The 14,996-nt window shown below is 46.8% G+C and overlaps 1 pseudogene; it reads left to right on the top strand.

Moving 5' to 3' along the window:
- Positions 1-14,448, top strand: part of LOC143855812 (disease resistance protein RPS2-like) — a 41,529-nt pseudogene extending 27,081 nt beyond the window's left edge.
- Positions 14,449-14,996: the final 548 nt, after the last annotated feature.

Raw genomic sequence — 14,996 nt, 5'->3', positions numbered from 1 at the left:
GGCCTGACTGACTTTTGTCATTTTGTGAAACGCGTCATATCCAGGCCGGACTGACTTTTGTCGTTTTGTGAAATGCGTCATATCCAGTCCGGCTTGGGCCTGATTGACTTTTGTCGTTTTATGAAACGCGTCATATCCAGTCCGGCTTGGGCCGGACTGACTTTTGTCGTTTTGTGAAACGCGTCATATCCAGTCCGGCTTGGGCCAGACTGACTTTAGTCATTTTGTGAAACGCGTCATATCCAGTCCGGCTTGGGCCGGACTGACTTTTGTCATTTTATGAAACGCGTCATATCCAGTCCGGCTTGGGCCAGACTGACTTTTGTAGTGGACGCGACCATTATCTTCTGTCCGGAGGCCCTTAGCTTCTTGGAGATACGCGCGTACTATTAGCCCATACCTTCACCTCGAAGTGTGTGCCCGTCATATACGTGGCACCATTCAAGCACCCTCGAAGCTTGCGCCTTGCATTAAATGCACACCGCCTTAGGCAAAACTTTATAAAAGGAGGTTTTTACCCTTCATTTTTCACTTTTCACCTTTTACTCTTCTTCTTCTTCTTTTTCTCTCCGGTCTGCCAGTTCAACTTACATAGTGCGTGGTTGGAGTTGCGCGCGGATTAGGAGCTTTCTACTCTGCCCAGTATTCTTCTCAGCCTTTCTCTTTTCTACTTCATGTCTCATAGCAGTTCTAGTTCCGAGTCCGGCTCGGAGTCTTCCTCCAGTAGCTCAGAGTCTAGTCCAATTCAGAGTCTAGTAATAGAAAGTCCAAATGTTAGAGTAGAGATTGTAGATAGCGACGACGGAGAGAATCACGATGAGGTGATATTGGATCTGAACGTCACTCCACTCCCAACGGGTAGTGTCCAAGCAGAAGGGAGTGTTGGTAGTGACGTCGCTGAGGCGTCCACAACACTTCTTCCTGGCCGGGCCGTTGAAGTCGTAGCTAGGGCCCGGATGGAAGCCAACCTTAAGTACAATATGCGGGCTCTTGTCGAGGAGAACTACCTTGATGGGTCCATGATGAAGGATATTAGAGACAAGTACGGTGTGCCCCCCAGGTTTAGGCTGAGGGCGGCGATAGAGGGAGCTAGAGCTTGTAATGAAAGTTCGGATGTCCGTATTTATGATGAGTCGTTGAGGGCCGAACTCAGGTTGCCGTTGCACCCGTTCTTCACCGTGGTGCTTCGATATTACGGACTGGCCCCAGCCCAGGTTGCCCCGAACTCATGGAGGTTACTGACTGGGTTTGTGTACCTTGTTCATGGTCGGCTGGAGAGAAGCGTGTCTGTGCCACTATTCCGTGCTTGTGCTCACCTGAAGAGGCATAAGGAGGGGGCTGGATTTATATTAGCCAGCGCTCTGAGTTGAAAATAATCACTGGCATTCCCTCTTCAATACACACGTGGAAGAATAGGTTCTTCTATGTCGAAGATAGGGAATCCAGTGAGCCCTGGCCGGTTCCTCTGATCTGGAATGTCCCTCATACAACTGCACTGAGTCGCAAACCGTTTCTCGAGGGCGAAGATTTGAGAACGTTCTCCCTAATACGAGAGGAGGTGGAACGGGAAGGCCTTATTCACTGCGCGGACTTTTCAGGGGAAGAAGTTCTGGCCGGGCTCAGTCTTAGTACTGCGACTTCTGCACGTATGTGGCTAGCCTTGTTCTGAACTCTATTTGTTTTTTTGCTTTTTGCTTCTGACTGCTCTGTTTATGTTCACTTGCAGAGATGAAGCAACAATCAACAGTTGAGAGAATACGACAAGGGGCCCTTCCCAGGGCTCAGCTGGGGGCTCAGCAAGTGGCCCAGCAGAGCCAAAAAAGGAAAGCAGCCGATATGGCGAGTCCGGCTTATACCCAAGACACTGCGCCTCCACCGCCTCCCAAAGGCAAAACCACGGTGAAACTGGTTGGTGCTTTTGGCAAAGGAGCGGGATCCTCGAAGTCGAGGGGGACGTTCGCTGGAGCCGGAGCCAGTCCTCCCCCGGCGAAGATAGGGGACAACGTTTTTCGGCCCAACTGGGCCGTTCAGAAAAATGACACTGGCTTAGGCGAAAGCCGAGTAGCTGTTGAGATTCAGAGAAAATGTATTCTCAGCAAAGATAAGCAGCAAGTTCTCCACGAACCGCCAGCTACGGCCGAAGAGGCCGTATTTTCTTCACTTTATCAGGTAAGATGGTCAACGAATACGCTTACTTTCTGTCCGTCTTTTACTTCGCTTTCCTGTATTAACGATAGCTTATTTGTATCTGTAGATCGGAGTGTACTTCAATGATCTTCAGGAGAAGAGTAAGAAATTCTCTGATGCAATCACGAAGTCAGAAACGGAGAATGGAAAGCTGGTGATGGAGGCTAAGGAGCTTCAAAAAAGTATCGAACGGGTGGAGGCGGAGAAGAACCTGCTTAGGGAGGAGCTGACCCTTCAGAAGCAAAAAGCAGTCGAAGCCCTTAACGCTCAGAGGGAGAGGGCCAAGGAGAGACAGATAGCGGCCGTTAAGGAGGCCGTCGCAGAGGCCGTACAAAAGCGGAAGAACGAACTTTTCAATTTGTCTAGTGAGGCCTACAAGATTGGATACTTCGACTGTCTCGAGCAGGTCAAAGCGTCCAACCCAACTGCGACCTTGGCCGGCCTAAATCTTCCTGAAGCGCCGACGCTTGTTGACGAGGAGCCGGCAGCTACTGCCGCCGCAGTGGTCCCAGAGGAGGACTTACCTCGGAGCGGTAGCCACGGGGTCTCTTGAGCTCTCTTTTTTTCTGAACCATCGCATCTGATTCTTTTTGTAATGGTCCTTAGAGACCCAACTTTTGTAGCAGCTTTTTGAGGCTCTCATCTTTTGTAATGGCTCTTTGAGGCCCTACTCTTTTATGAATAGAAATCATACTTTGATGTTTTACTTGCTCTCCATCCGTCTGCTTCTGAATAGTAACATTGTTTGATTTCTTGCTGTGGGCAGACATTTGAAATAAAATAACTTGCGAGTTTCCAAGTTTTGGTAAACTAGGTCTCCAAGCGTCAGATACCCAGGTTTAGAGAGCTAGGTTCCAAATAGATAATAAGTACCCAATTTTTACGAACTGGGTTTCCAGATATAAGTACCCAAGTTTTAGTGAACTGGATTTCTGAGCGGCTTTGGTTTCTGCTATCCGGGCTGGTCCCGGACCAGGAGTGAGCTCCCGGCCTTTGCGGAGACGAGCCGTGGCGAACCAAGCAGCGAGTACCCTAGTTTTAGTGAACTGGGTTTCCAAATAGATAATAAGTACCCAATTTTTGCGAATTGGGTTTCTAGATATAAGTACCCAAGTTTTAGTGAACTGGGTTTCTAAGCGGCTTTGGTTTCTGCTATCCGGGCTGGTCCCGGACCAGGAGTGAGCTCCCGGCCTTTGCGGAGACGAGCCGTGGCGAACCAAGCAGCGAGTACCCTAGTTTTAGTGAACTGGGTTTTCAAATAGATAATAAGTACCCAATTTTTGCGAACTGGGTTTCCAGGTATAAGTACCCAAGTTTTAGTGAACTGGGTTTCCAGATATAAGTACCCAAGTTTTTAATGAACTGGGTTTCCAGATATAAGTACTCAAGTTTTTAGTGAACTGGATTTCCAGGCGGCTTTGGTTTTTGCTGTCCGGCTTGTCCCTAACCAGGAGTGGGCTCCCAGTTTTTGCTTGGAAACGAGCCGCAGCGAACCAAGCGGCAAGTACCCTAGTTTTAATGAACTGGGTTTCTCAGCAACGAGTACCCTGTTTTAGCGAACTGGGTCTTTGTATGGTGCGCGGAGATTTACAGAAGAGCTACAAAAGAGTAATTATCATTCATATTCAATATGTACATATTTACAAGTCACTTACATTGGGTGTTCTATTGGTAATATTGGCGGAGGTTCTTTGAGTTCCAGGCATGGGGTAGCAGATGCTCCTCCAGTGTCTCCAACTTATAACTCCCCAGGCGAATGACTTCTTTTACTCGATACGTCCCTTCCCAGGTCGGGGAGAGTTTTCTGACTTTCGTTGGTTGGGAGACGACAGCTTTCCTCAGGACTAGATCTCCTGTCCGGAAGTTTCTGGGGCGTATCTTCAAATCATGGTAGTTGGATATTTTTTGTTTGTAGGCGGCGACTCTGATTCGGGATTCTTCCCTGGCCTCTTCCAATAAGTCGAGATTTGCACGGAGCCCGTCACCATTGAGCTGTTCATTGAAGCTGGTGACTCTGGGAGACGGGGCGCCCACATCGACGGGTATCACCGCCTCCGTTCCAAAGGACAAGTTGAATGGTGACTCACCCGTTGGTGTGCGCGGAGTGGTACGATACGCCCATAGAACGTGATAAAGCTCATCTGCCCATCGGCCAGCCTTATCATCCAGCCTCTTTTTAATTCCTTGGAGCAGGATTCTGTTTGTCACTTCTGTCTGCCCATACGTCTGGGGGTGGGCTACTGAAGTAAATCTCTGCTCAATCTTCAGGTCAAAGCAGAATTTCCGGAAATTTTTGCAGTCGAACTGTCTTCCGTTGTCTGTTATGAGAACACGGGGGATCCCGAATCTGCAAACTACTGATTTCCAAAAGAAGTTCTGCACGTTTTGCTCTGTGATTTGGGCTAGAGGTTCAGCCTCCACCCACTTGGTGAAATAGTCAATAGCCACGACTACAAACACGCGCCTTCCGGAGGCCGGTGGAAATGGGCCCAGGATGTCCATTCCCCGTACTGCGAAGGGGAGTGGGCTGATGATCGGGGCCATCGATACAGCGGGCTGGTGGATGGTGGGCGAGAATTTATAACACCTCTCGCACCTTTTCACCAAGCTCAGTGTGTCTCGCCTCAAGGTTGGCCAGTACAGCCCTCTCAATAGCACCTTGATTGCCAAGGCCTTGCCCCCCAGGTGCTCCCCGCAAATTCCTTCGTGCGTCTCTTGCAGGGCGTAGGTGGCATTGCTTGGCCGGAGGCACTTTAAGTACGAGAGGGTGTAGGACCTTTTGAACAGGTTCTCACCATCTAGGGAAAACCGGGCTACCCTCTGTACTACTTTGCGGGCGTCCTTCTTTGTTTCGGGAAGCTTCCCGCTGCGCATATATTCGATAATTTCGTCCATCCAGCAGGATTCGTGCTCTACCTGCATTACTTCAGTGGCTTCTCTTTCGATACTGGATTTCTGGAGGAACTCCATGCAGATACTTCCGAGAGCAGTGTATCCGGATGCAGCCAGTTTAGACAGCACATCTGCCTTTGCATTCTCTGTTTGGGGAATTCTGACAACCTCAAAACTTTGGAACTTGCTGGCTAGCCGGCGGACCTTGGAGAGATACTTGACCATGCGTTCGTCACGGGCCTCATAAACCCCTTGGATCTGGTTTGGAACCAACTGGGAGTCGCAGTATGCTCTCAGCCTTTGGGCCTTGACTTGAACGGCAAGATTCATCCCAGCGAGGAGGGCTTCATATTCTGCCTCATTATTGGATGCGCAGAATCCGAACCTTAGCCACCCTTGTTTGAAGACCCATCAACGTACACTTCCCAGAGTGGTTCGGCGGTTGATAGACCCTGCTCTGCTGGTAAGGGGATGACTTCTGCTTCAGTCCCCCCTGCTGTGCATTCCTCAGTCGTGATTGACTTTTCCACAACTGGGGTTTGAACAACTTCAGATTCGGTGGTCTGCTGGGGGATGGTGCACTCAGCTACGAAGTCCGCCAGCACTTGAGCTTTTATCGCTGGCCTTGGTACGTACTGGATGTCGAACTCGCTCAGCTCCACGGCCCATTTTACGAGTCGCCCCGAGATGTCTGGTCGATGGAGAACTTGCCTAAGCGGCTGATCGGTCAGGACTTTTATAGTGTGAGCTTGGAAATACGGCCTCAACTTCCTAGCCGCCATTACTAGCGCGTAAGCCAATTTCTCAACCCGCTGGTATCTAATTTCGGCATCATGGAGAACTTTGCTAACATAGTAGATAGGTTTTTGCAGGCGGTGCTCTTCATGAACCAGGACAGCTGCCAGAGCCGTGGGGCTCACGGAGAGATACAGGAGTAGCTCCTCACCTGGTTCCAGCTTTGTCAATAGTGACGGGGAGGACAAATATTGCTTTAACTCTTCGAACGCGGTCTGGCATTCCTCTGTCCAGGGCGCTGTCTTGAGTCCTTTGACTGTGTTGAAGAAGGGTAGGCACCTCTCTGCGGATTTTGAGATGAAGGGCCCCAGCGCGGCTATCATTCTTGTGAGCCGCTGTACCTCTCTGATAGTTTTCGGTGGAGTGAGCTCCACCACGGCCTTGATCTTCTCTGGATTGGCCTCTATCCCTCTCTGACTTACCATAAACCCCATGAACTTTCCTGAGCCAACGCCGAAAGTGCATTTGGTGAGGTTTAGCTTCATGCTGTGTTTTTTCAGGACCTGAAATGTTTCTCTCAGATCTGACACGTGATCCTGTGAACTTCGGCTTTTGACCAGCATATCGTCAACATAGACTTCCATGTTACGGCCGATCTGGTTCTAGAAAAGTCTGTTCATGAGCCTCTGATATGTGGCCCTGGCATTTTTGAGGCCGAAGGGCATGATACGATAGCAGTAGGTCCCTTGATTTGTTACAAACGAAGTCTTTGGTATGTCTGATTCATACATCCTGATCTGGTTATACCCGGAGAAAGCGTCCATGAAGCTCAGTAACTCATGGCCTGCAGTGGCGTCAATGAGCTGATCAATTTTTGGGAGCGGATAGCTATCCTTGGGACAGGCCTTATTCAGATCAGTGAAGTCAACGCAGGTTCTCCATTTTTCGTTTGTCTTCTTGACCAGGACTACGATTGCCAACCAGTCCGGATATTGAATCTCCCGAATGAAGTCAACCTTTAAAAGCCTTTCCACTTCTTCTTTTATCACCTGCCATCTTTTAAAAGTGAAATGTCTTCTTTTCTGTTTCACCGGTTTGCAGGTTGTGTCAACACCGAGTCTGTGTGTGCTGATCTCCGGGTCAATGCCAGGCATGTCAACGGGAGCCCACACAAAGACATCTGCATTGTCTTGAAGAAACTCGGTGAGGTGGCGCTGGATGCTGCTGCTCAGAGAGGAGCCGATCAGAGCGACTTTATCATTATCTTCTGGGCACAGCGGGATGAAGATGAGGTCTTCGGCGGGCTGAGTCCCCCGGAGTTCGTCCCTCAAATCGAGTAGCTCAATTGGCAGCGATTCCACTGCATTTTTACCTTTCAGTGCCATTGCATAGCACTCCCTGGACTGGGGTTGGTCTCCCCGAACTTCACCCACACCGTTTGGCATTATGAATTTTATCTTCTGGTGATAAGCTGAAGCCACCGCACGAATCAGGTTCTGGCCAGGCCGTCCTAAGATAGCGTTATAGACTGAAGTGGCCCTCACTACCAGGAAATTGACCATGGTGAACGCTTGACAGGGCGGTTCTCGGACAAGGACTGGGAGTTCAATCTGCCCCTCCACTTTCACAACCTCTCCTGAGAATCCAAACAGGTCAGAGTTCGCCGGCTTCAAGCGGTCGTCGCCTATCATCATTTTCTGGAAAGCGTGATAGTACAAGATGTCTGCCGAACTCCCGTTGTCTACAAGGATTTTCTTCACTTCCCAGTTGGCGACGAGCATGGTTAAGACCAGTGCGTCGTCGTGGGGCAGTATCAGGTTGTCCAAGTCTACGTTTGAAAAGGAGATTTCGTTCTCCGTCTTCGTCTTCTTGCTGCATGTGTGCACTGCGTTTACCCGGCGGGCATATGCTTTACGAGTAGCAGTTGATGTGCCTCATGTGGCCGGTCCGCCCATAATTGTGCCAATGACTCCCCTTGGCTGGGATCGATGCACCTCTTGCTGTGAACTGGATGGCAGAGGAGACTTATTCCAGGCAGGGGGCGGCTGCGACCGTCGAGGGCTGCGGCCCTGAGGACTCTTCTCTCTTTTTTCTGGTCTACGGCCGTCACTTCGGACTTATTTTTTCAAATAGCCCCGGCCAATCAACTGTTTGATTTCTTCCTTGAGCTGCCAGCATTCATTTGTGTCGTGACCATGGTCCCTGTGGAACCGACAGTATTTTGATTGGTCTCTTTTATTTCCCTTGGAGATCATTCTAGCTGGCCACCTCACGAACTCTTCATCGCTGATCGCAGCCAGTATGTGCTTCCGGGAGGTATTGAGAGGCGTAAAGTTCTCTTCTCTTCTCTGTGGAGACTTCTCTCTTCTGGGGGCTTTATCCTCCCTACGCTGCTTGGTAGGGTTTTTGTCTTAAGAGGTTCTCCTCCGATTTGAGTCGAGGGCTGCCAGTGTCTCTTCCACCGTTATGTACTCCTCAGCTCCGGCCATTAGGTCCGCTAGTGAGTGCGGATTTTGGCGAGCTACTGACCGAGGGAATTCATTGGATCTAGCACCCGCGAGGAGCCCATTCATAGCGGCTGAGGGATCTAGGTTTGGCACTTGAAGTGCCTCCCTGTTGAAGCGGCGGACGAACACTTTCAGAGGTTCATTATCGTCCTGCCGCAAGGCCATCAAGGATGCTGTTGTTTTCCTTGGCCTGCGGCTGCTCATGAAGTGGCGGACCAGATCATCCCCGAAGTCATCAAAGTTGCTGATGGAGTTCGGTTTGATCCTTGAGTACCAGTCCCATGCGGCACCAGTCAGTGTCGTCGGGAATGCTCTACAAAGGAAACCGTCTGACGCGCCGTGGAGGAGCATCATCGTTCTGAACGTCTCCAAGTGGTCCACTGGGTCAGTGGTCCCATCGTATTGTGGGACGGTTGGCATTTTGAATCCTCTGGGTGCGGGGGCACCCATGACGTCGTCGGTAAACGGCGTTCTGCTTGAGAACGCCCGCACAGTAGGCCGGCTCTGGTCCTTTGCCAGCTCTTCTATCCTGTGATCCATTTCTTCCATCTTCCGTAGCATTGGATCAGCTCTGCGGTCCGGCTGGTCCGGTGATCTGTTTCTTTCCACTGACGGGCTCGCCGCAGAGCCGAACTGACTTTCCGGACTCTTTTGGCGAGACCGGAACTTCTCTTGATGTGCGCACCCTTCATGAGCTCGGTGCCTTTGTGCAGAGCGGGACCGCGGCCTCTGGCGGCGTTGTGGCTCTGTATGAGCATGTCTGGCTTTGGGGGGATGGACTTGTCTTGAGTGGTGAGCCCGGTCCTCACCGTGGCGCGATGACTCTCCCCTGTGTACATTCGACCTTTCCTGGACAGGTCGTGGAATCTCTGGAGGATGCTGGGGAGGTGCTTGGAGTAGCTGTTGGTATTGACCGACCAGGGCCGTCATCTGCTGGAAAAGAGCTTGAATTTGATCCGGAGTAGGCATAGGGTTGAGATGTTCCAAACGAGCCGGGCTCTGTTCAGCTGTAGCAGAGGCTGCCACCACTAGTGAGGCGATTCGCTCACTTCGGGTCCTGCGAGGTAGCAAGCCTTGAGTCGTCCGTGCAGTTGGTATTCGCGCACTCTTGCGCCCTGCCATTTTTGTAAGGGATTTAAACAGCTGTTAGTTCTGGGGTCCCACGGATGGCGCCAATCTGTTAGACCGAAAATCGGTAACAGGTACAGCAGTGACGTAAGAGCTAAGCTGGGACCAGAGGAGCTAAGTCCTGAGGGACCGGAGTGAAGTGGAATGAAGTGACTGAATCCTACTGAGAGAGCTGAGTCCTGCGCAAAGGCAAGCGAGGTCAGAAGACCAACCCGGGCGTTACTCCGGACAGGCCCTTCGACACTCAAGTCAGTTTATGAGCAAGAGTGCAGAGCTTAGTTCGAGAGTTTTTGGTGGAGAGAAGGTTTTTCATTACCCTTGGTTTGAGCTTTGAACTCCCTTTTATAGAGGGAAACGTGGTGACGTGGGATGACCTGTGCGAGGACAGGTGGCGGCCTGCTATAGGCTGGAGCTCACCTACTCCCAGGACAGGTGGCGGGACAGGTGGTGACCTGTTAGAGGCTAGAGCTTACCTACTCCCAAGACAGGTGGCGGGACAAGTGGTGGCCTGTTAGAGGCTGGAGCTCACCTACACCCAGGACAGGTGGCGGGACAGGTGGCGGCCTGTTAGAGGCTGGAGCTCACCTACTCCCAGGACAGGTGGCGGGACAGGTGGCGGCCTGTGATAGGCTTGCGTTTTTGCACCCCATCAGCATTTGTAGTCCGAGGGTGTCTTTCACTTCCTTGGAAACGATGCAAATATATAGCTGTACAATATTGAAGAAGCTCCCTTCATGCCCTAGCATTCAAATATTTAGAGCGGATAGGAAATGGTTTGAAGAATTAAGTTGGGAAGATGGCGAGAATACCAAGTCCCTCTTCACCAATGCTTTGGGAAGACGACAGAGCATGCATTAATCGGTGCTGTAAAAGAGATGACAGGTGCGCAGCTCTTTCATTTTGTATGTTCCATTTTTGTTTTCTTTTTTTTTGAATGGCTCCTTTTGTTTTCTTTTATATTAGTACTTGTAAAAAACACCCGTGCTACGTTGTGATACAGGGGGGGAAAATAAATTTAGTTGGGTATTTTTCCATGAGACAAAAGAAAATGAGATGTGTTTTGTAATGCTTGGAATGGGTGTCGTTACCAACATTAGACTTACGATTAATTGCTTGGAATGGGTGTCGTTACCAACATTAGAATTACGATTAATTGCTTGGAATGGGTGTCGTTACCAAAATCCAGTTTACGGAATGGGTGTCGTTATCAAAATCGAGTTTAGGATTAATTGCTTGGAATGGGTGTCATTACCAAAGTCGAGTTTAGGATTAATTGCTTGGAAAGGGTGCCTTTGCCAAAACCCATGCTTTTACAATAGGGTAGTTTTGAAAGTGTTATTTTCTGAGTTGGGTGCCATTATCAAAATCTTATATATATGATGTTTTGTTATTAGTAACTAAGTCTTCTAAGCAAAGATCCTAAATAATAAAGTATTAATGAGATTTATGCTCTTTAGGGATTTCAATTTAGGTAACTAGTATTGCATTAGAAGTGTTTTAATTTTAAAAGGCCATGATAGCTCTTGGATTAGTAAGGCACTGTAGGTTTCTAATAGGAAATTCCTAAATGGTAGTGTAAAGAGAGATATTTCCCTATTAATCTTATTTAAAGGGGGAAAGTAGGAGAGATGGGCATAATTCGTTAGTGTCTCTTTTTTTGAATTTTTGGATTAGCATGATCTGTTGCCAATCAATTGCTTAACTAAATAAAGTATGGTGGGAGAATTTCTACATAGTTTCCACAATTTTAATTTTTTTCTTCTATCAGCTGACATCTATTAGCTCTTTTATTTTGTTTAATTCCAATAGAATAGCTTACTAATTTCTATATATGTGTTTTTTTCTTGAATATGGCTTGCAGGGTGAAGTGAAATATAGAGGAGCCTTTCTTAGCTGGTTTTTATTTAGATGAGCCTTTCTTAGCCTTCTTCAAAAAAAAAAAAAGGGAATTAGATGATGTGAGTGCTCTTGTTTGAAGGGAATTAGCTTGTTTTTATTTAGATGATGTGGGTGCTCTTGTTTCTTAGCTTATATGTATGTCTTTATAAATAAAATGAATGGAGCTTTGTTCTCTCTCATAAAATGAATGGACTTTTGCTCTCTCTCTCTCTCTCTCTCTCTCTCTCTCTCTCTCTCTCTCTCTCTCTCTCTCTCTCTCTCTCTCTCAAACAGTGGGTGTGAGAGCGGTTGGAACCCACAATCTTTTTAAGGATATGTTTATCATTTTTCAAATGAGGAATACTAAACTGAAGCGCGCCCTTGCAAAAACCAGCCGCAAGGGCGCCCATTGGATCCACATCATCAAAGTGCATTTGTAATAGAACTGAAAAATGTAAAAGTAAATGCTCTTTGGGTCTAATTCCTCATTTGAAAAGTAAAAGCTCTTTTCAAATGAGGAATACTAAACTAAAGTGCGCCCTTGCAAAAACCAGCCGCAACGGCGCCCATTGGATCCACATCATCAAAGTGCATTTTGCTGGCCAGGTCGTGGGTCTAATTCTGAGTTTGTGCACCCCAGTGCATGGGTGTAAAATTATGGACCTCACCTTATCAGAACATGTGTTGTAAAATGATGGGCCCCACCAATGCTATGCATAAGGTGTGGAAAAAAAATCTACCGTAGAAAAAATTCCATTAAAAATTCTCCATGGAAATCATTTCCCTAGAAAGGGAAATGATTTCAGCGCTCAAGTGTTTTGATAAACATGCGCTCTACTTGTTTGTCGTGTAGTATTTAAAAGGATGTCACAGGATATTACGGTTCTCAAAAAGCTCTTAAAACCCTTTAAATACTACACGAAAAACAAGTGGAGCGCATGTTTATCAAAACACTCGAGTGCTGAAATCATTTCCCTAAAAAAATTTCTTGGAAGATGAGGTAAAAAAATCGAGGGCCCCAACCTTTGCATGGGTTTTGCGGGAAGATGGTGGGACCCGCCCATCAGCACATGAGGTTTGAAATGGTGGCCTAACCGCCAAAAAAGAAGAAGGAACAATTACTAATGGGGTACAAAAATTAGGCGGAATTATCAACAGGACCCATGCTTTTTTGAAATTATCAACGAGGGACAAAAGAGGTCTTGTCAGTAAAAGCTGGACGAAAATGCCATTTTCGTAAGCAACAAGTTTTGCTTTTCCACTTTTCCCTCTTCTCTCTTCTTTCTCTTTTTTTTTTAACTTTTCCATTTTCAACTTTTTTTTTCTAGCCTACCAGTCATCTTCATCGTTTAGCCACCTTTGGAGGCGAGAAAGCACGAAAACTTGAAACGTGAGTTCATTGCCACCTATCTCTCTGTATCTAGGTTTTGTTTTTCATTTATTTTAGGGTTTTGCATTTCTCCTTCACCCTTTCAATGGCGGATGAGGAGATGAATCGTAGGGTAGACAGAAAAAACGGTGAAATGAATGAGTGAAAAAAAAAAACAGAAAGTAAAAACGTGTTCATAAGGAACTTGATAAGGCCACTCAGAAATTCGTAACCCTATTTTGATACTGGATAACTCCAATCCCAGAGGCTTGAAAAGTCCCTTCCAAAACTCCAGTACCCTCTGCCAATTTTAAGGGACTTGATAAGCCCATTCGTAAATGGGTAACCCCATTTTGATACTAGATAACCCCAATCCCAAAGACTTGAAAACCCTCTTCTGAAACTCCAGTACCCAAGCCCAATTTTCAAGGACTTGATAAGCCCATTCGGAAATTGGTAACCCCATTTTGACACTAGATAACCCCAATCCCATAGACTTGAAAACCCCCTTCCAAAACTCCAGTACCCTCGGCCAATTTTCAGGGACTTGATAACCTCATTTTTATACTAGATAACCTCAATCCCAGAGACTTGAAAACCCCATTCCAAAACTCCAGTAACCTCAACCAATTTTCAGGCACTTGATAAGCCCATTACTACTTCAAGAATCCCCAAACTACTTCCTCGACCCAAAGATGGCTCGAGGAAGTGGGGGGCAATATGTTAGGCGTAAAATCGGCACTTACCGTGGATGAATAACACGTGACACTTCCGATTAACTAGAAACCGACCAACTGATTTTAGATAGGAAAGATGATAAAATCTTATCCTCCCCTCATAAATAGCAACGTTCATAATTGGCAAACCGCCCCTCAAGAGGCAATATGCCCTAAGGCGGTGGCTTTCCAAATAAAAGAGTCACATAGTAGTAACTTGCTTGTACAGGGAAACAAGATATCTATTAAAAATAGATATGAACTTATCTCCCAGGGAAGTCGACCAATTAGGAAAAACTCCTAAAAACAGTAAGATTCTAACTATTATGGACTCTATTCTCTATCAAAAGGGACCCTCGCCTTCATAATGGAACTACGTGAGACTTGATCCTCAATAAAGAGGTACGTAGGCAACTTGGGAAGACCAAGTTCAGTCACAATCATCTCCCCCTCTTCTTCGTTGGTAATACTTCTGCACTTCATCTTCTTCCCTTCAATTCCCCCGTGATTCCGATTTCTAGCTTAAATATTGAAGTATTATAATCCTGGTTCTACTAACATCTACTCTGCGAGTATAAGTTATTTACAGAATCAACTCTATCACTCCTAGATCGTGTAGAGCGGATTTCGGCATCATCAGGACCCATCCCATAAAATGAGTTAAAAATAGTAGGTTCTACCCTATGCATGGTTTGGGTGACGATGGTGGTGGCATCCATAAAATGCTTGTCGTAAAAGCAAAAAGTAATTTATGCAAGAGAGAGAGAGATGAGAAGCATGAAACATCAAATACTAGAGTAATTTACGCCACCTACAGCTTAAGCGAGTAAAGGGATTAAGAAGCATTTGTAGTACGAGGGTGTCTTTCACTTCCTTGGAAACGATGCGGATACATAGACGTACAAAATTGAAGAAGCTCCCTCCATGCCCTAGCATTCAAATATTTAAAGCGGAAAGGGAATGGTTTGAAGAGTTAAATTGGGAAGATGGCGAGAATACCAAGTCCCTCTTCACCAATGCTTTCAAAGAGCTCTAGATCAATGGTGGACCTATCCCTTGATTGACTTTAGAAAGGTGCACAGCTCTTTCGTTTTGTATGTTCCCGTTATTTTTTCTATTTTTTCGATTGGCTCGATCTATTTTTTCGTTTTGTATATTAAATTAGTGTCATTATCAAAATTTATCTTATAACTAACTGCTTGGAATGGGTGTCGTTACCAACATTAGACCCTCGATTAATTGCTTGGAATGGGTGTCAGTTACCAAAATCGAGTTTAGGATTAATTGCTTGGAATGGGTGTCATTACCAAAGTCGTGGTTAGGATTAATTGCTTGGAAAACCCATGCTTTTAGAATAGGGTAGTTTTGAAAGTGTTATTTTCTGAGTTGGGTGCCATTATCAAAATCTTATATATATATGATGTTTTGTTATTAGTAACTAAGTCTTCTAAGCAAAGGTCCTAAATAAAGTATTAATGAGATTTATGCTCTTTAGGGATTTCAATTTAGGTAACTAGTATTGTATTAGAAGTGTTTTAATTTTAAAAGGCCATGATAGCTCTTGGATTAGTAAGGCACTGTAGG

The sequence above is a fragment of the Tasmannia lanceolata genome, unplaced genomic scaffold (assembly GCF_043159265.1).
Source record: "Tasmannia lanceolata isolate RefF3 unplaced genomic scaffold, GAP_Taslan_0.1 ptg000023l, whole genome shotgun sequence".
Classification (NCBI taxonomy): domain Eukaryota; kingdom Viridiplantae; phylum Streptophyta; class Magnoliopsida; order Canellales; family Winteraceae; genus Tasmannia; species Tasmannia lanceolata.
The sequence above is the reverse complement of the archived record's forward strand: the minus strand, read 5'-3'. Positions and strand labels throughout refer to the sequence as shown.